General features: G+C 26.6%; 2 long non-coding RNA genes across 3 annotated transcripts in view; one reads left to right on the top strand and one right to left on the bottom strand.

Moving 5' to 3' along the window:
• Positions 1 to 790: 790 nt before the first annotated feature.
• The window catches only part of LOC126301330 (uncharacterized), a 106416-nt gene continuing 86645 nt past the window's right edge, over positions 791 to 20561 (bottom strand). For both annotated transcript variants that reach the window (XR_007553045.1, XR_007553044.1), the window contains exon 2: positions 791 to 819. This is a non-coding gene — a long non-coding RNA (uncharacterized LOC126301330). The remainder of the gene's footprint in view (positions 820 to 20561) is intronic.
• On the top strand, positions 814 to 17083 carry LOC126301327 (uncharacterized). Its single transcript, XR_007553041.1, has 2 exons — positions 814 to 1404; positions 16525 to 17083. It is a non-coding gene; the product is annotated as an uncharacterized LOC126301327 (long non-coding RNA).

Genomic DNA, 20561 nt, shown 5'->3' with positions numbered 1-20561 from the left:
TTTAAAACACAAATGAAATGTTAAAATTTATTTGTGGCCCTTTTTATAAATCTGTGAAATTTAAATAATAAACTAGGATTAGATACCCTATTATTTTAAATGTTAATTATATTTACCAGGGTACTATTAGTTAAGGTCTTTAAACCCAAAGAATTTGGCGGTATCCCATTCCATTCAGAGGAACCTACCCCATGATTGATAATACACGATTTACTCTACTTAATTTATTTGTTTGTATATCTCCGTTATCAGAGAATCTTTTTAGAGTTATAATTCTCAAGATTTATAATTATAAAATATTTCAGGTCAAGGTGCAGCTTATAGTTAAGAGGAGGTGGGTTACAATAGATTTTTGTTTATAACGGATTTGATAGTGAAATACTGTTAATGAAGGTGGATTTGATAGTAATTTAATTTATTTAATTTAACTGATATTGGCTCTGAGATGTGTACACATCGCCCGTCGCTCTCATTATTGATTATTCTATTTTATTTTAAAGTAGCTTCAATTTAGATGAGATAAGTCGTAACATAGTAGATGTACTGGAAAGTGTATCTAGGAAGAGTTTCAAGATATAACTTATTAGTAAAGTGTTTCATTTACACTGAAAATTTTTCTGTGCAAATCAGGATATCTTGATTATTTATTTTATTATATTTATTTTTTGTTTATTTAATTATTTAATATAAATAATTTTATTGTATTTTTGTCTTAGTATATTTTATAGAATTGATTTTTTAAATTATAGTTTATTGGTAATGTAAGTGTTTTATGAAATATTATTTTAAATTTTTTTAAGTAGATTTTATTTATTGTACCTTTTGTATCAGGGGTTATCAAAATTTTAGTATTTATTTTACTTGTCTCGATTTGGGTTGATTTATAAATAATTTATAGTTAATGTATCATAATTATTATTAAATTATTTATAGAAATGAGATGTTAATCGTTTCCCAAGATATTTAGTTTCTTAAGAAAAAATTTAATTTTTTAAAGTTATTTGTTTTTATTTAATTTTTTAAGTAAAAATATTAACTTATTTATTCTTTAAGGGATAAGCTTTGAAGTTAATAACCTATAATTTATTTTATAGAAATATAATAGTAAGCTTTAAACCAGCTATCTTTAAGATTACGTTTTAGTTCATTATTTTTTATTTTGATTTTATAAATATTTTAGGTTTTTTATTAAGATTATTAATTTAATTTTAAAATTTTTGTAATAATGATAGAATTAGTATATTTATTTGTATGAAATTTTTACCTTGTGAACTTATTATAAGGAACTAGGCAAAATTGATTTCCGCCTGTTTATCAAAAACATGTCCTCTTGTTTATATTTTGAGGTCTGGCCTGCTCACTGAGCGTATTTTTAAAGAGCCGCGGTATTTTGACCGTGCAAAGGTAGCATAATCATTAGTCTCTAAATTAGTGGCTGGAATGAATGGCTTGACGAGAAATCAACTGTCCCTTAATAAATTTTTGAATTTAACTTTTGAGTCAAAAGGCTTAAATTCTTCTTTAGGGCGAGAAGACCCTATAGAGCTTGACATTTTACTTTTATATAGTTTTTTGTTTGTCTTTCTATATTTAATGATGATGTTTTGTTGGGGTGACATGAAGAATAGATAAACCCTTCATTATTATATCATTTATTTATGTTTGTTATTTTGATCCATAATTTATGATCATAAGATTAAGTTACCTTAGGGATAACAGCGTAATTGTTTTTGAGAGCTCATATCGACAAAGCAGATTGCGACCTCGATGTTGGATTAAGAAAAATTTTGGGTGCAGGAGCCCAATGATTAGGTCTGTTCGACCTTTAAATTCTTACATGATCTGAGTTCAGACCGGCGTGAGCCAGGTCGGTTTCTATCCTAAGATTGTTAATCCATATTAGTACGAAAGGACCATATGGTTAAAATAATTTTTGTTATATTGATTAATATTAATTTATTTACTATTTTGACAGATTAATGTGTTGAATTTAGAATTCATTTATGTAGATTTTTTCTACAAATAGTATTGGTACTTTATGATTTATTTATATTTATTTTGAATTTTCTTTTATTGGTTATTTGTGTTTTAATTAGTGTTGCCTTTTTAACTTTATTAGAGCGTAAGGTTTTAGGTTATATTCAGATTCGAAAGGGTCCAAATAAGGTAGGTTTTGTTGGAATTCCTCAGCCATTTAGAGATGTTATTAAGTTAATTTGTAAGGAGCAGCCAATTCCTATTATATCTAATTACCTACTTTATTATTTTTCCCCTGTTTTTAATTTAATGATTTCTTTAGCCGTTTGAGTAATTTTTCCTTATTTAACTTATATGTGTTCTTTTTCTTATGGATTTTTATTTTTTTTATGTTGTACTAGATTAGGTGTTTATACTGTTATAATTGCTGGTTGATCTTCTAATTCAAATTATTCATTATTAGGTTCTCTTCGTTCTGTTGCTCAAACAATTTCTTATGAAGTTAGTTTAGCTTTAATTTTATTGTCTTTAATTATTTTAATTGGTAGTTTTAATATGTTTGATTTTATAAACTATCAGCTTTATTGTTGATTTATTATTATTTCTTTTCCTTTAGCTTTAGCTTCTTTTGCTTCTTGCTTAGCTGAAACTAATCGTACTCCTTTTGATCTTGCTGAAGGGGAATCTGAGTTAGTTTCAGGATTTAATATTGAGTATGGTGCGGGTGGTTTTACTTTAATTTTTTTAGCTGAATATACTAGAATTGTCTTCATAAGAATGTTATTGGCTTTAATTTTTATTCTTTTATATTTTTTATTAAGCTTGCTATTATATCTTTTGGTTTTATTTGGGTTCGTGGAACATTACCACGGTTCCGTTATGATAAATTAATGTACTTAGCTTGAAAAAGTTTTTTACCTTTATCTTTGAATTTTTTTATTTTCTTTGTTGGTTTAAAGATTTTATTTATCTCATTTGTTTAGTGAAATTTTTTGAGAAAAGTTAATAGAAGAGTTAAACTTCTAATTTTATGTTTTCAAAACATATGCTTTTCCTAAGCTAATTAACTTTATTCCTTAATTAATTTATCTCATGTGTTTGCGACATGGACATTAATTAAGAAATATGTGAAGTAAATAATTGTTAAGATTTGACCTGTTATAATATAAGGTTCTTCAACAGGTCGTTTACCAATTCACGTTAGTAAGCATACAACAACTACTATAATTCAGAATAAAATTTGATTAATAGGGTAAAATTGAATGCCTCGGAATGGTGTTTTATTATAAAATGGTAAAATTATTAAGATTCTAATTGATAAAAATAATGCAATAACACCTCCTAACTTATTAGGGATAGATCGTAGAATTGCATATGCAAATAGGAAATATCATTCTGGTTGAATGTGAACTGGTGTTACTAATGGGTTGGCAGGTACAAAGTTATCTGGATCTCCTAATAGGTAAGGATTAATTAAACATAGTATAATTAATAATGATGTTATTATTACAAATGTAATAGAATCCTTAAAGGTAAAGTATGGATGGAACGGAATTTTTTCAATATCTCCATTTAGTCCAAGAGGATTATTAGATCCTGTTTGGTGAAGAAAAAATAAATGAATTGCTGCTATAGCAGCAATAATAAATGGTAATACAAAATGGAATGTGAAGAATCGATTTAATGTTGCATTATCAACAGCGAATCCTCCTCATACTCATTGGACTAAATCTGTTCCTAAGTATGGGATTGCTGATAATAAATTAGTAATTACTGTTGCACCTCAAAAAGATATTTGGCCTCAGGGTAAGACATATCCTATAAATGCAGTTGCTATAACTAAAAATAAAATCACTGTACCAATTATTCAGGTATGTATATATATATATATAAGATCCATAGTAAATTCCCCGTCCTACATGTAAGTAAATACAAATAAAAAATATAGATGCTCCATTTGCGTGTAAGGTTCGGATAATTCAACCATTATTTACGTCTCGGCAGATGTGTACTACACTACTGAATGCTATTTCAATATTTGATGTATAATGTATAGCTAAAAATAGTCCAGTTACGATTTGAATTACCAAACATAACCCTAATAGGGATCCAAAATTTCATCAAAATGAAATATTTGTTGGGGCAGGTAAGTCAATTAAAGAGTTATTAATAATTTTAATTAAAGGATGTCTTAATCGTAAGGGTTTATTCATTAGTAATTATCTTATTTTACGAATAGGTCCCTGATTAATATTGGTGATTTTAACAACTGCTAGTAGTGCTAAAAATATATAAATTATTATTATTATTGTAATAATGAATGTTGGTCTATTATATAATTTTTCTAAAGATATTGTTATTTCTTGATAATTGATTGAATTATCAATATTTATAGTTTCGGTGTTTTTGAAAAAGTCTATAAATATAGATATATCTAGAATAATTAATATTAATATGATAAATACTCACATTATTAATGTAATAATTATAGTGATTGATTTAGGCTGAAATATTTCGTTTGATGCAATTCTTGTAATGTAAATAAGTAATACTAGTATACCACCAAGAAATGTTAAAAATAAAATATATGATAATCAATATCTTTCTATTATTGTTCCTGTTATTAATCCAACTAGGAAGGTTTGAAGGATAATAAAAAGCATTATTGATATTGGGTGTCTTAATTTAATAAAATTAATATTTATTACATTTGATAATGATATAATTATTATTTTGATCATTTCAGGGGTTAGTTTATTTAAAATACCGGTTTTGGGGACCGATGATGGAAGCTTTTGCCACCTCTGAAGTTTTAAAAGTGGGGGCTGGACTTATTTCCGGTTTACAAGACCGGCGTTTTTTTTAAACTATTAAAACTAATGTTTATATTCTCTATTTTTACTTCTTTATTGATTTATGTTTATTCATATGCTGATTTGAATATAATTAGATATTATTTTGGTATTGATTATTTTTCTTTTAGTTTAATTTTACTTAGTTTTTGGATTTGTTCTTTAATAATCACTGCTAGAGGTTCAGTTTATTTAAGTTCATATCATTCTAATTTTTTTGTTTTTATGGTTTTGATTTTAATAATTATGCTTTATTGTTCATTTGCTAGATTAAGTCTTCTTTCTTTTTATATTTTTTTTGAGGCTAGATTAGTTCCTACTTTACTTTTAATTTTGGGTTGGGGTTATCAACCTGAGCGTTTGCAGGCTGGTGTTTATTTAATTTTTTATACTTTGGTTGCTAGATTACCTTTATTATTAGTTTTATTTAAGGTTTATGATTTTTCTAATACTTTATATTTTCCTTTATTGGTTGATTTTGGTTCTTATTATTTTATGTTTTATGTATTTATAATTTTGGCTTTTTTAGTTGAGATACCTATGTTTTTGGTTCATTTATGACTTCCTAAGGCTCATGTAGAGGCCCCTATTTCAGGTAGAATAATTCTTGCTGGTGTTTTATTAAAGTTAGGTGGTTATGGTATTTTTCGTGTTATAAAGGTTATTTCTTATTCGCGTTAAAAGTTTAATTATTTTTGATTGTCTTTAGGTTTATCTGGGGGTGTTATTGTAAGATTTCTTTGTTTTCGTCAGGTTGATTTAAAGTCTTTAATTGCATATTCTTCTGTTGCTCATATAAGAATGGTTATTGGTGGATTGATGACTATGAATTGATGAGGTTGTGTAGGTTCTCTTTCTCTAATGGTTGGTCATGGTTTATGTTCTTCTGGTTTATTTTGTTTATCTAATATTATTTATGAACGTTTAGGTAGACGAAGATTATTAATTAACAAGGGTATAATTAATTTGATGCCAAGAATGGCTTTATGATGATTTCTTTTAAGATCATCAAATATGGCTGCTCCTCCTTCTTTAAATTTAGTAGGTGAAATTAGATTATTAAATAGAATTATATCTTGATCTTCTTTTAGATTCTTTGCTTTGATTTTTTTATCTTTTTTTAGAGATGTTTATACTTTGTATATATATTCTTATTCTCAGCATGGGAATTATTATTCTGGTGTTTATACTTGTTCTCTTGGTTATTTTCGTGAATATCATCTTTTACTTTTACATTGATTGCCTTTAAATATTCTCTGTTTAAAGGGTGAATATTTCTTTGTTTAGTTTGCTTAAGTATTTTAATTAAAAATATTGTTTTGTGGAATCAATGATATGAAGTTTTTCATCTTAGGCCGTGAATTTATTTTCTATTTGTTCTTTGAGTTTTTTTTCTTTGTTTATTTCGAGAACTATAATTTTTATTTTAGGTATTTATTATTTAATAATTGATTATAGAGTTTTTGTTGAGTGAGAGCTTTTCAAATTAAATGGTTCTATAGTTGTTATAACTTTAATTTTGGATTGAATATCTCTTATTTTTATATCTTTTGTTATATATATTTCTTCTTTGGTTATTTATTATAGAGAGGATTATATATCTGGTGAAAAGAATATAAATCGTTTTATTAATATTGTTTGAATATTTATTCTTTTTATAGGTTTTTTAATTATTAGTCCTAATTTAATTAGAATTTTATTAGGTTGAGATGGTTTAGGTTTAGTTTCTTATTGTTTAGTTATTTATTATCAAAATGTAAAATCTTATAGTGCTGGTATATTAACTGCACTTTCTAATCGTATTGGTGATGTTGCTATTTTAATTTCTATTGCATGAATGTTAAATTTTGGTGGTTGAAATTATATTTATTATTATGATTTTATTTCTAATTCTTTTGAAATAAAGCTCATTACTATATTAATTGTTTTAGCAGCTATAACTAAGAGAGCTCAGATTCCTTTCTCTTCATGACTTCCTGCTGCTATAGCAGCTCCTACTCCTGTTTCTGCTTTAGTTCATTCTTCTACTCTTGTTACTGCTGGTGTTTATTTATTAATTCGTTTTAGACCAATATTGGATACTTATAATTGTGGTTGATTTTTACTTTTAATTGGTTGTATAACTATATTTATGGCTGGATTGGGCGCTAATTTTGAGTTTGATTTAAAGAAGATTATTGCTCTTTCTACTTTAAGACAACTTGGTTTAATAATAAGAATTTTGACTATAGGTTATCCAAAGCTTGCATTTTTTCATTTATTGGCTCATGCTTTATTTAAGGCATTATTATTTATATGTGCAGGATCAATAATTCATAATTTGAAGGATTCTCAGGATATTCGTTTTATAGGATCAATTGTTAATTTCATACCTTTAACTTCAGTTTCTAGTTTATCTTTGTGGGGAATACCTTTTTTAGCGGGATTTTATTCAAAGGATTTAATTCTTGAGATGGTTTGTTTAAGATGAATTAATTGTTTAATTTTTTTCTTTATTTTTTTTCTACTGGTTTAACTGCTTCTTATTCTTTTCGTTTGTTTTATTATTCAATATCTGGTGATAATAATTTTTATTCTAGATTTTCTTTTGATGATAAGGGTTATTATATTTCATTTGGAATAATTGGTCTATTGTTTGTTGCTGTTTTTGGTGGTAGTCTTTTATCTTGATTAATTTTTCCTATTCCTCATGTGATTGCTTTACCTTATTATTTAAAGTTTTTAACTATTACAGTTGTTATTTTAGGTGCTTATTTAGGTTATCTTATTTCTAATTTTGGTTTTTTCTCATAATTTATTTTCTTTAAGTATACTTTCTTTTGTTAGATTTGCTGGTTCTATATGATTTATACCTTTTCTTTCAACTAAGTTTATTATATATATTCCTTTAAAAATAGGTTATTATTCATCTAAGTCATTTGATTATGGTTGAGGTGAATTACTTGGTGGTCAAGGTTTATATAGATTATTTATTTATTTAATTGGTTATATTCAAGGTTGATATGATTCTAATTTCAAGATTTATCTTTTAACTTTTATTTTTTGAATATTTATTTTGGTAATATTGTTTTTCGTTTACTTAAATAGCTTATAATTAGAGCGTGACACTGAAGATGTTAAGGAAGTATTTTTCCTTTATGTATTTATAAATATAGATATATTATTTTTACAGTGAAAATGTAATGTTTTATTTAAACTATATAAATTCTAGAAATGTTAACGGAGTTTAACCGCTAATATAAAAAGTTAGCAGCTTTCATATTGGCTTTACATTTCCTTAATTGGAACTATTATAGTTCAATTATATTATTAACAGTAATACGCCTCTTTTTGGCTTCAATTAATAAGAATAAGGGTAGTACATATCAATCTTCCAGGTCGAAACTGACTGCAATATTTCGCTTCTTATTCTATTTAAGGTTGATTGATAATATCAATACTTTTTGAATGCAACCCAAATGTTATATTTAACTACAACCCTTTATTCTGCTCATTGTAATGCTCCTTGGTTTCATTCATGGTATAGTCCTCCTAATAGAACTAGAATAAAAAATATTGTTGATACTGTTCAGATTATAATGTCTGAAGTTTTAAAAATAATTACAATTGGTAGAATTAGTGCAATTTCTACATCAAAAATTAAAAAGATTACTGCGATTAGGAAGAATCGTATTGAGAATGGTATTCGTGCTGATCTTTTTGGATCAAACCCACATTCAACTGGTGATCTTTTTTCTCGATCATTAATTAATTTTTTTGATAGTGTTGTTGCCAGGATTATAACAATTATTGGAATAATAAATCTAATGAAAACTCTTGTTGATAGAATTAGAATTGTTTTTCTTGATTTATATCAAGTTTTCTGATTGGAAGTCAAATGTACTATTTATACTAGAAAAACAATTATCTACCTCATCAATAAATAGAGATATATAAGAATAATCATACTACGTCTACGAAGTGTCAGTATCATGCTGCTGCTTCAAATCCAAAGTGATGTCTTGGTGAAAATTGATTTATTGAGTGTCGAAGTAGACATGTTGATAAAAAGATTGTTCCAATAATTACGTGTAAACCATGGAATCCTGTTGCAACAAAGAATGTTGATCCATAAACTGCATCTGCAATGGTAAAAGGTGCTTCTCAATATTCATATGCTTGAAGTATTGTAAAGTATAGTCCTAATAACACTGTGAAGAATAATCCTTGTAGTGCTTGAGTATGATTAGATTCCATTAAACTATGATGTGCTCAAGTTACTGTTACTCCTGATGCTAAAAGAATAGCTGTATTAAGTAATGGAATTTGTATAGGGTTAAAGGGTTGAATTCCTATGGGAGGTCATAGTATTCCTAGTTCAATTGTTGGTGCTAATCTTCTTCTAAAGAATGCTCAAAAAAAAGAAACGAAAAATAATACCTCTGATGCAATAAATAAAATTATTCCTCATCGTAATCCAATTGATACAAATCCTGTATGTAATCCTTGATATGTTCCTTCTCGTACTACATCTCGTCATCATTGAATTATAGTTAGTAGGGTAATTCCAAATCCAATTATGAATAAGTTAATATTAAATAGGTGGAATGATTTTGCTAGTCCTGATACTAGGACTATTGCTCCAATTGCTCCTGTTAATGGTCAAGGTCTATAGTCTACTAAGTGGAATGGGTGGTTTGAGTGAGTTGTTAACATAGGTTTAATATACTTCTCTAGAATATAGAGTTCTTAGAATTGAGAAAACATAGGCTTGAATTATTGCTACTGCTGATTCTAGAATTAATAGAAGTATTTGTCCAATAATTAGTAATGAGATTAAGTTTATTGCTATAGATGGTCCTGTGTTTCCTAATAAGGTTAATAATAAGTGTCCTGCAATTATATTTGCTGCCAACCGTACTGCTAATGTACCTGGTCGAATAACATTACTAATTGTTTCAATTAGTACTATAAATGATATTAATGCAGGCGGTGTACCTTGTGGTACAAGGTGTGTAAATATATGATTAGTATGGTTAATTCATCCAAATAATATAAATCTTAGCCATATAGGTAGGGCAATTGCAAATGTTAATGCTAAATGTCTTGTTCTAGTAAAAATATAAGGGAATAATCCTATGAAATTGTTAAATAATATTATAATAAAAATTGAGATGAAAATGAATGTTGTTCGATTAAATGATTTTGGTCCAAGAAGTGTTTTAAATTCATTATGTAAGGTTAAATTTAGTTTATTTCAGATAATGTTAATTCTGTGATGGTGTAAGTCAAAATAGTGATGGGATTAATAATAGTCCTAGAAATGTTCTAGTTCAATTTAATGATAAATTAAAGATGTTAGTTGATGGGTCAAATGTTGAGAATAGATTTGTTATCATTTTCAATTTAAGTTTTTTATTTCAATTGTTCCTTTTTCTGCTCTTTTAATAAGGTTAGGTTTAAATGAGAAGAAGTTTATTTGATTAAACAAGATTAATGTAGCTGAAAATATAATGAATAGTGAGAATCATATAAGAGGGGATATTTGAGGGATTTGGATATAATTTCCCCATCAGAAGTAGTCGTTAATTTACTATTATTTGGTTTAAGAGACCATTACTTACTTTCAGTCATCTGATGAATTTCAAGGTGTACTAATTTTTTTTAGTTACTTTAGATTGACACTCTAATGTTATTTATTTTAACTAACTCCTTAAATTATCTTAGATAATCACTTAATAAATAAATTTACTGAAGTTCTTTCAATTACAATTGGTATAAATCTGTGGTTTGCTCCACAGATTTCTGAGCATTGTCCAAACAATAATCCAGGTCGATTTATTGTGAATATTCCTTGATTTAACCGACCTGGCGTTGCATCAATTTTAACCCCTAATGCAGGAACTGCTCATGAGTGTAGAACATCTGATGCTCTTGTTAATACTCGTACTTCTGTATTTATTGGTAGGATTGTTCGGTTATCTACATCTAGTAGTCGGAATCCATCATTTTCTAGGTCTTGTTCTGGTGTTATATAAGTGTCAAATTCTACGTCTATGAAGTCTGAATATTCATATCTTCAATATCATTGTCGTCCAATGGTTTTAATTGTAATTATTGAATCTACTGAATCATCAAGTAAATATAATAGTCGTAATGATGGAAGGGCAATAAAAATTAATGTAATTGCTGGTAAAGCTGTTCAGATTGTTTCAATTAAATGTCCATGAAGTATATTACGGTTAGTATAGGCAATAAATAATATATAACTTAGGGCATAACCTACAATTACTGTAATTAATAATAATACGACCATAGTATGATCATGAAAGAATGATAATTGCTCCATTAATGGTGAAGCTCCATCTTGAAGAGATAAATTTGATCATGTTGCCATTAATAAATATTTTCTAATAAAAGGTCAAACCTTTATTTGTAGAGCTTAAATCTACTGCACTAATCTGCCATATTAGAATCTAGAGATTAATGGTAATTCTGAGTAACTATGTTCTGCAGGAGGGTTATTTTGTAGTCATTCTGTTGATCTTCTTATGTTAGCTCTAAATATAATTGCTCGGTTTGTAATCATTCTTTCTCATATAATTACAATGAATATAATGATTCCTACAATAGAAATTGTAGACCCAATTCTTGATACTACGTTTCATGATGTATATGCGTCTGGGTAGTCAGAGTATCGTCGAGGTATTCCTGCTAATGCTAGGAAGTGTTGAGGAAAGAATGTTAAATTTACTCCAATGAATATAATTGTAAATTGGATTTTTAATCATGTATTATTTATAGTTAATCCTGTAAATAGTGGATATCATTGAATGACACCTCCTATAATTGCAAATACTGCTCCTATAGATAATACATAATGAAAGTGGGCTACTACATAATATGTATCATGTAATACAATATCAAGTGATGAATTTGCTAATACTAATCCTGTTAATCCACCAATTGTAAATAGGAAAATAAATCCTAGAGCTCATAATAATGGTGGATTGAACTTGAATTTAGTTCCATATAATGTAGCTAATCATCTAAATACCTTAATTCCTGTAGGTACAGCAATAATTATTGTTGCTGATGTAAAATATGCTCGTGTGTCAACATCCATTCCTACTGTAAATATATGATGTGCTCATACAATAAATCCTATTAGTCCAATTGATAGTATAGCATAAATTATACCTAATGTTCCAAATGATTCAATTTTTCCTCTTTCTTCACATACAATATGTGAAATAATTCCGAACCCCGGTAGAATTAAAATATAAACTTCTGGGTGTCCAAAGAATCAAAATAGATGTTGATATAGAATTGGGTCACCCCCTCCTGCAGGGTCAAAGAATGATGTATTTAAATTTCGATCTGTTAATAATATAGTAATAGCTCCTGCTAAAACTGGAAGTGAAAGAAGGAGAAGTAATGCTGTAATAGCTACAGATCATACAAATAAAGGTGTTTGATCTAAAGTTATACTTTCTGATCGTATATTAATTGCTGTTGTAATGAAATTCACTGCACCAAGAATAGATGATACACCTGCTAAGTGCAGTGAAAAAATAGCTAGATCTACAGATGCACCCCCGTGTGCAATAGCTCCTGCTAGAGGAGGGTAAACTGTTCATCCTGTACCAGCACCATTATCTACTATAGAAGATGTAAGAAGAAGGGTTAGTGAAGGTGGTAGTAATCAAAAACTTATATTATTTATTCGTGGAAATGCTATATCTGGTGCACCAATTATTAGTGGAACAAGTCAATTACCAAATCCACCAATTATAATAGGTATTACTATAAAGAAAATTATTATGAATGCGTGAGCTGTAATAATAACATTATAAATCTGGTCATCCCCAATTAGAGATCCGGGTTGGCCAAGTTCAGCACGAATAAGTATTCTTATTGATGTTCCTACTATTCCTGCTCATGCTCCAAATATGAAGTATAAAGTACCAATGTCCTTATGGTTTGTTGAGAATAATCATTTTTGCGGTAAGATGGCTGAATTTTAGGTGGTAGACTGTAAATCTACTTATGAGATGTTTTCTCTCTTATCATATTTAGGTCTTATATTCAATTATGATTCTAGACTGCAATTCTAGAGGTGTAAAATTTTACTAAGGCCTAAAAGATTATTCTTTTAATTATAACTTTGAAGGTTATTAGTTTGATTAACTTAAGTCCTTAGTATAATGAAATTAAGGTTGATGTTGAAATCAATCCTATTGTTGAAAATATTACTGTTATAGGAAGAATGATTCTTGATTTTTGGGACTTTATCTTTATAGATCACGAATTTTCTGTGTATGATATAATTAGAGCTGAGAATCTAATACGTATATAGTAGTAGAGTGTAATTGTAGTTAATACAACTATAATAGTTATAATAGTTGTTATATTGTTTTCTATTAATGATTGTATTACAATTCATTTTGGTAAGAATCCAAGGAATGGTGGTAGTCCACCTAAAGATAATAAAGATAAGAATATTATGAATTTAATTTCGGTTTTTATATTTCTGGCTGAATAAATTTGATTTATGAAAAATAAATTTATTTGCTTAAATAATAAAACTATAATTAATCTTAATAGTGAGTAAATAATGAAGTATAGTTCTCAGATGTTTTCTCTGACTGTTAATGATCTAATTATTCAACCTAGATGTCTGATTGATGAATATGCTAAAAGTTGTCGTAAGGATGTTTGATTTAAACCTCCTATTGCCCCAATAATAATTCTTAAGATAATAATTGTTCAAATAAAAGTTCTTAATTGAATACAATAAGATAAGACCATTATTGGGGCGATTTTTTGTCATGTTATTAATGTTAAACAATTATTTCATCTTGATGCTCCTATAACTTCTGGAAATCAGAAATGGAAAGGTGCAGCTCCAATCTTTAATAATAGTCTAGATCTAATTATTATTGATGGGATAAATTCTGTTTCCCATCCCATGGGATATTTTATTTGAATCAGCAAAATTGAAAATAATAATATTGTCGATGCTATTGCTTGGACAATAAAATATTTAATTGATGATTCATTTATTATTATATTTTTATTTCTTGTTAGGAGCGGAATAAATGAATGTAAGTTGATCTCAAGTCCTATTCAAACCCCAAATCAGGAATTTGATGAAATGGACAGGATCGTTCCTATCATTAATGTTGATAGGAAGAGAAGTTTTGTAGAGTTGTTGGTCATTAAAAAGGAGAGGATTGATACCTCTATAAATGGGGTATGAACCCATTAGCTTGTTTAGCTTACCTTTTAACATTAAGGTGTATGATGCACGTTAGTTTTTGATACTAAAGGAGGTAGTTTAATTCTATCTTATGTAATTTTAATGAAGGTAATTTTATTTACTTTATTTACCCTATCAAGGTAACCCTTTAATCAGGCACTTCATTTATTTAATATATAAATCGAAAGTTTTTTTTTTAAATTCTTTTATGTATTATTTTGTTTAATTAGGATTAATTTATCCTGCTCATTTTATTTTTTTTTATATATATATATATAATAAATAATTTATATTAATATATTACATTTAATTGAAATTAAAGTATTATAAGTTCATCTTACCATTATCAATTGATTATTTTAATGCAATTATTTACCTAGGATTATAGCTACTTATGTTTTTAGCTTAAAATAGGTTATTATAATATAATATTTATAATAATATGTAATTTAATATTTAATATTATTATAATTGGATATAATAAATAAAATTATTAATTTAAATATAAAATATTATAATTAATATAAATAATTATATTAATTATAATAATATAATTATGTAAATTATCTATATTTAGATTATTTAACTAATATATATGAAAGTTAACTTAATATAAAAAAAGAATTCATTTTAATAACAAATTATATTAAATTACATAATTATATAAAATATATTTATTATATTATTTAATCTTTTTTTATTTATTAGTGAAAAGAAAGATTAAATAAGAAAGAATATAATACATTTATTGCTATACATGTTCCATATTAATCTTTAATTATATATAATAGAGAAGTTGTTGTGGTCATACATAGGGGCGTTTCTTTTTTTTTTGTTAATGTTTGTGGTTTTTTTCTTTTTTTTCTTTAAATATTTGAATCTTTTATTTTTTCCAGAATTAATAGATTTAAAATTTTCTTATTTTTTATTTTTAAAAGTTTTATTCTTGCTTGTTTATTCACTTTTTCTTTGTATTATATGTAAGTTTTGTTAGACTAAATGTTCTTTTTGCAGTAATTTGATTTAATTATCAAGTGATTTTGGATTTAGCAATTGATTTAGTATCGGCATAATTCGTGCCAGCAGCTGCAGTTATACGATTGATACAAGTGAATATTATTGGTTAAAACAGTTGTTTATATTATTAGGGTTGAAATATAAATTTGTAAGGTGAAATGTTAAAATTTATTTGTGGCCCTTTTTATGAATCTGTGAAATTTAAATAATAAACTAGGATTAGATACCCTATTATTTTAAATGTTAATTATATTTACCAGGGTACTATTAGTTAAGGTCTTTAAACCCAAAGAATTTGGCGGTGTCTCATTCCATTCAGAGGAACCTACCCCATGATTGATAATACACGATTTACTCTACTTAATTTATTTGTTTGTATATCTCCGTTATCAGAGAATCTTTTTAGAGTAATAATTCTCAAGATTTATAATTATAAAATATTTCAGGTCAAGGTGCAGCTTATAGTTAAGAGGAGGTGGGTTACACATCGCCCGTCACTCTCATTATTGATTATTCTATTTTATTTTAAAGTAGCTTCAATTTAGATGAGATAAGTCGTAACATAGTAGATGTACTGGAAAGTGTATCTAGGAAGAGTTTCAAGATATAACTTATTAGTAAAGTGTTTCATTTACACTGAAAATTTTTCTGTGCAAATCAGGATATCTTGATTATTTATTTTATTATATTTATTTTTTGTTTATTTAATTATTTAATATAAATAATTTTATTGTATTTTTGTCTTAGTATATTTTATAGAATTGATTTTTTAAATTATAGTTTATTGGTGTATTGTAAGTGTTTTATGAAATATTATTTTAAATTTTTTTAAGTAGATTTTATTTATTGTACCTTTTGTATCAGGGTTTATCAAAATTTTAGTATTTATTTTACTTGTCTCGATTTGGGTTGATTTATAAATAATTTATAGTTAATGTATCATAATTATTATTAAATTATTTATTGAAATGAGATGTTAATCGTTTCCCAAGATATCTAGTTTCTTAAGAAAAAATTTAATTTTTTAAAGTTATTTGTTTTTATTTAATTTTTTAAGTAAAAATATTAACTTATTTATTCTTTAGGGGATAAGCTTTGAAGTTAATAACCATTAATTTATTTTATAGAAATATAATAGTAAGCTTTAAACCAGCTATCTTTAAGATTACGTTTTAGTTCATTATTTTTGATTTTGATTTAATAAATATTTTAGGTTTTTTATTAAGATTATTAATTTAATTTTAAAATTTTTGTAATAATGATAGAATTAGTATATTTATTTGTATGAAATTTTTACCTTGTGAACTTATTATAAGGAACTAGGCAAAATTGATTTCCGCCTGTTTATCAAAAACATGTCCTTTTGTTTATATTTTGAGGTCTGGCCTGCTCACTGAGCGTATTTTTAAAGAGCCGCAGTATTTTGACCGTGCAAAGGTAGCATAATCATTAGTCTCTTAATTAGTGGCTGGAATGAATGGCTTGACGAGAAATCAACTGTCTCTTAATAAATTTTTGAATTTAACTTTTGAGTCAAAAGGCTTAAATTCTTCTTTAGGACGAGAAGACCATATAGAGGTTGACATTTTACTTTTATATAGTTTTTTGTTTGTCTTTCTATATTTAATGATGATGTTTTGTTGGGGTGACATGAAGAATAGATAAACTCTTCATTATTATATCATTTATTTATGTTTGTTATTTTGATCCATAATTTATGATCATAAGATTAAGTTACCTTAGGGATAACAGCGTAATTGTTTTTGAGAGCTCATATCGACAAAGCAGATTGCGACCTCGATGTTGGATTAAGAAAAATTTTGGGTGCAGGAGCCCAATGATTAGGTCTGTTCGACCTTTAAATTCTTACATGATCTGAGTTCAGACCGGCGTGAGCCAGGTCGGTTTCTATCCTAAGATTGTTAATCCATATTAGTACGAAAGGACCATATGGTTAAAATATTTTTTGTTATATTGATTAATATTAATTTATTTACTATTTTGACAGATTAATGTGTTGAATTTAGAATTCATTTATGTAGATTTTTTCTACAAATAGTATTGATACTTTATGATTTATTTATATTTATTTTGAATTTTCTTTTATTGGTTATTTGTGTTTTAATTAGTGTTGCCTTTTTAACTTTATTAGAGCGTAAGGTTTTAGGTTATATTCAGATTCGAAAGGGTCCAGATAAGGTAGGTTTTGTTTGAATTCCTCAGCCATTTAGAGATGCTATTAAGTTAATTTGTAAGGAGCAGCCAATTCCTATCATATCTAATTACCTACTTTATTATTTTTCCCCTGTTTTTAATTTAATGATTTCTTTAGCCGTTTGAGTAATTTTTCCTTATTTAACTTATATGTGTTCTTTTTCTTATGGATTTTTATTTTTTTATGTTGTACTAGATTAGGTGTTTATACTGTTATAATTGCTGGTTGATCTTCTAATTCAAATTATTCATTATTAGGTTCTCTTCGTTCTGTTGCTCAAACAATTTCTCATGAAGTTAGTTTAGCTTTAATTTTATTGTCTTTAATTATTTTAATTGGTAGTTTTAATATGTTTGATTTTATAAACTATCAGCTTTATTGTTGATTTATTATTATTTCTTTTCCTTTAGCTTTAGCTTGTTTTGCTTCTTGCTTAGCTGAAACTAATCGTACTCCTTTTGATTTTGCTGAAGGGGAATCTGAGTTAGTTTCAGGATTTAATATTGAGTATGGTGCGGGTGGTTTTACTATAATTTTTTTAGCTGAATATACTAGAATTGTCTTCATAAGAATGTTATTGGCTTTAGTTTTTTTGGGCGGTGATTTTTATACTTTTATATTTTTTATTAAGCTTGCTATTATATCTTTTGGTTTTATTTGGGTTCGTGGAACATTACTACGGTTCCGTTATGATAAATTAATGTACTTAGCTTGAAAAAGTTTTTTACCTTTATCTTTGAATTTTTTTATTTTCTTTGTTGGTTTAAAGATTTTATTTATCTCATTTGTTTAGTGAAATTTTTTGAGAAAAGTTAATAGAAGAGTTAAACTTCTAATTTTATGTTTTCAAAACATATGCTTTTCCTAAGCTAATTAACTTTATTCCTTAATTAATTTATCTCATGCGTTTGCGACATGGACATTAATTAAGAAATATGTGAAGTAAATAATTGTTAAGATTTGACCTGTTATAATATAAGGTTCTTCAACAGGTCGTTTACCAATTCACGTTAGTAAGCATACAACAACTACTATAATTCAGAATAAAATTTGATTAATAGGGTAAAATTGAATGCCTCGGAATGGTGTTTTATTATAAAATGGTAAAATTATTAAGATTCTAATTGATAAAAATAATGCAATAACACCTCCTAACTTATTAGGGATAGATCGTAGAATTGCATATGCAAATAGGAAATATCATTCTGGTTGAATGTGAACTGGTGTTACTAATGGGTTGGCAGGTACAAAGTTATCTGGATCTCCTAATAGGTAAGGATTAATTAAACATAGTATAATTAATAATGATGTTATTATCACAAATGTAATAGAATCCTTAAAGGTAAAGTATGGATGGAATGGAATTTTTTCAATATCTCCATTTAGTCCAAGAGGATTATTAGATCCTGTTTGGTGAAGAAAAAATAAATGAATTGCTGCTATAGCAGCAATAATAAATGGTAATACAAAATGGAATGTGAAGAATCGATTTAATGTTGCATTATCAACAGCGAATCCTCCTCATACTCATTGGACTAAATCTGTTCCTAAGTATGGGATTGCTGATAATAAATTAGTAATTACTGTTGCACCTCAAAAAGATATTTGGCCTCAGGGTAAGACATATCCTATAAATGCAGTTGCTATAACTAAAAATAAAATCACTGTACCAATTATTCAGGTATGTATATATATATAAGATCCATAGTAAATTCCCCGTCCTACATGTAAGTAAATACAAATAAAAAATATAGATGCTCCATTTGCGTGTAAGGTTCGGATAATTCAACCATTATTTACGTCTCGGCAGATGTGTACTACACTACTGAATGCTATTTCAATATTTGATGTATAATGTATAGCTAAAAATAGTCCAGTTACGATTTGAATTACCAAACATAACCCTAATAGGGATCCAAAATTTCATCAAAATGAAATATTTGTTGGGGCAGGTAAGTCAATTAAAGAGTTATTAATAATTTTAATTAAAGGATGTCTTAATCGTAAGGGTTTATTCATTAGTAATTATCTTATTTTACGAATAGGTCCCTGATTAATATTGGTGATTTTAACAACTGCTAGTAGTGCTAAAAATAAATAAATTATTATTATTATTGTAATAAAGAATGTTGGTCTATTATATAATTTTTCTAAAGATATTGTTATTTCTTGATAATTGATTGAATTATCAATATTTATAGTTTCGGTGTTTTTGAAAAAGTCTATAAATATAGATATATCTAGAATAATTAATATTAATATGATAAATACTCACATTATTAATGTAATAATTATAGTGATTGATTTAGGCTGAAATATTTCGTTTGATGCAATTCTTGTAATGTAAATAAATAATACTAGTATACCACCAAGAAATGTTAAAAATAAAATATATGATAATCAATATCTTTCTATTATTGTTCCTGTTATTAATCCAACTAGGAAGGTTTGAAGGATAATAAAAAGCATTATTGATATTGGGTGTCTTAATTTAATAAAATTAATATTTATTACATTTGATAATGATATAATTATTATTTTGATCATTTCAGGGGTTAGTTTATTTAAAATACCGGTTTTGGGGACCGATGATGGAAGCTTTTCCACCTCTGAAGTTTTAAAAGTGGGGGCTGGACTTATTTATGGTTTACAAGACCGGCGTTTTTTTTAAACTATTAAAACTAATGTTTATATTCTCTATTTTTACTTCTTTATTGATTTATTTTGCTGGTGTTTATGTTTTTTCTTCTAAATGTAAACATTTATTAATGGTTCTTTTGAGATTAGAATATATTGTTCTTTCTTTATTTATGTTAGTTATTGTTTTTCTTAATGAGTTTGATTATGATTATTTTTTTCCTGTTATTTTTTTAGTTTTCTCTGTTTGTGAGGGTGCTTTAGGTCTTTCTATTTTAGTTTCAATAATTCGTTCTCATGGTAATGATTTTTTTAATTCTTTTGGTTTATCTTTATGTTAAAGTATTTATTTATAACTATTTTTTTGATCCCTCTTTGTTTATTAAATAATTGTTGATGGTTGGTTCATTCTTTAATGTTTCTGTCGGGTTTTGTTTTTATAATTTGTGTTTATACATATGCTGATTTGAATATAATTAGATATTATTTTGGTATTGATTATTTTTCTTTTAGTTTAATTTTACTTAGTTTTTGGATTTGTTCTTTAATAATCACTGCTAGAGGTTCAGTTTATTTAAGTTCATATCATTCTATTTTTTTGTTTGTATGGTTTTGATTTTAA

This window comes from Schistocerca gregaria, unplaced genomic scaffold (genome assembly GCF_023897955.1).
Source record: "Schistocerca gregaria isolate iqSchGreg1 unplaced genomic scaffold, iqSchGreg1.2 ptg000066l, whole genome shotgun sequence".
NCBI classification, from domain to species: domain Eukaryota; kingdom Metazoa; phylum Arthropoda; class Insecta; order Orthoptera; family Acrididae; genus Schistocerca; species Schistocerca gregaria.
The sequence above is the reverse complement of the archived record's forward strand: the minus strand, read 5'-3'. Positions and strand labels throughout refer to the sequence as shown.